Source organism: Triticum aestivum, unplaced genomic scaffold (genome assembly GCF_018294505.1).
Source record: "Triticum aestivum cultivar Chinese Spring unplaced genomic scaffold, IWGSC CS RefSeq v2.1 scaffold126943, whole genome shotgun sequence".
NCBI classification, from domain to species: Eukaryota; Viridiplantae; Streptophyta; class Magnoliopsida; order Poales; family Poaceae; genus Triticum; species Triticum aestivum.
The window spans coordinates 1-1956 of NW_025254099.1; the positions used below are offsets into that span (position 1 = coordinate 1).

The window sequence follows — 1956 nt, forward strand, 5'->3', positions numbered from 1 at the left end:
CTCCGCCGCCCCCGCCTCCCCCCTTCGCTCCTGCCCCTTCCTCGCCTCTCCTCTCTATCTTCTGCGGCGGCGGCGCCGACTCCGCGTGATTCCTCCTCCCCTGCTCGACTCCTCCTCCTCCCCCCTGATTAGGGTTTCAGACGGCGGCGGCGCCCTCCACCGTCTGGTCCTTCCCCGCGCCCTCTTCATCCTTCAGTGCCGCCTCCAGGTCACCGTCGCCGTCGCCCCTACGAACTCCGAGCACGCACGCGTGAGGCCTCCACCACCACCCACCGCAATACCCCCGGTCCCTCCCTCTCTCCTGTCGTCTCTAACTCCCACCACCCATTGGTTTTTTCGCCTCCCAACCCGCAGAACGACTGCGGCTCCTCTCTCGATAGAACTACACCCTCGATCTATCTCCTAGGGCGTGTACGCCGCAGCCATCGCGGAACTCTACGCCGCCAACGTCTTGCTACTCCGCCGACCGCCGCCGCGAACTCCGAGACCGCCGCCGCCGCCATTGTGGAACCCCAGGCCACGGCATTCTCAGATTCCCATGTGCGGCCGGTGGAGCATGTGAGGCGAGCGCTTTAATCAAATCCAGGTTCCTATGTCCGTTCATATATACTACGAGTATGATACTGATGGATCATCTGATATAAAAATCTTCATTCACTAATGCATATGCGTTCATTGTTATTGCGAGGGATACAATTTTTGGAGAAGGGATGGAGATGGTGCCATGGTGGAGGCTGCTGCCCATCTATGTGCTTGTCGAGTCAGACATGCCCCTCTACAGGAAGTACCTCTCCCGGTACTACATCAGCAATCCTCCCGAATCCATCGATGTGCAGCAGATCGTGACGCCATCCGCATGGACGAACGAGAATGGCCGCTTGATTCCTCTTGCCCACTTGGTAATTAAACTGGGATTTGACTGACAGATAGACATACATACAGTAATTCATTCTTGCCTATGTTATTTGCTGAATAATTTAGTTTGTTCATTTCAAGTGTCACGAGATGGAGACCAAGCTCATGGCTCAGTGCGGCCAGAGGCACAATCAACAATTGACTGACATTGACTCACAGTGAGATAGAACTAAGTAACAAAATCAAGATGCGTGCGTACGACATCATAGCTGGAAAGGCGAATGTTTCGGTGTGTATGCCGCTGCCACTGATCTTATGGTATGTTCGTCATCTCGATCGATAGGTCATTTTAAACATTATTTGTTGACTTAGATTTAATCAGTAATCACTAATCCGTTAGTTGTATCTGCACCACTGACTACAGAAACGATGCATGGTTAATCTGAAGTGTATCGCCAAAGAGGCAGAGTTGATGTGCGAGCATATGTGCATGTGTACTTGTGTGTGTTAGCAGGTGAGTTTGCACTTCTAATTTCCTGAACATTCCTATTACGAACAGAAAACAGCTATTGTTGGTGATAATAGTTATTGGTGAACATTGTTATTGGTAAACCTGCAAACCTGCACACTATTGATCTGCCTCTTCTTCTTTCAATTGCAACTATTGCTGAACATTATTACTGCCATTTTATCCTAATTTATGTTCATCTATTACCAGGTTCTTTGATAGAATTCTAATTCAAACTTCTAATATATGCAATACTTTTTGTGCAATTATAAAATGATGCATACTCCAACAATGCTTTGGTCATATTGTAAAAAAAAATAAACCCATCATTGTGGAGATATCAAAGACATAACAAAAACAAGCACCTAAACTTTTTTGGAATGAAAAAAGATACATAATAACAATATCATAGGTTGGTTCAGGAATATCACCAGTATAACAATCTATTAACAATAGCAATTGGTACTTTTTTTAGCTACTCTGAAATGCTTCTCTATTTTAAATACCTATTGAATTGTGTCACAATCTCCCTATTTCCGCCTCGCCGAGGGCTGTTGCAGGCAGGAGCCCACCGCCGTGCCCGCCGGCGGCAT

The 1956-nt window shown here is 47.6% G+C and overlaps 1 long non-coding RNA gene across 1 annotated transcript; it reads left to right on the plus strand.

The window, feature by feature from the left end:
• The first annotated feature begins 10 nt into the window (after positions 1-10).
• On the plus strand, positions 11-1956 carry LOC123177503 (uncharacterized). Its single transcript, XR_006488971.1, has 4 exons — positions 11-899; positions 997-1173; positions 1280-1369; positions 1924-1956. It is a non-coding gene; the product is annotated as an uncharacterized lncRNA (long non-coding RNA).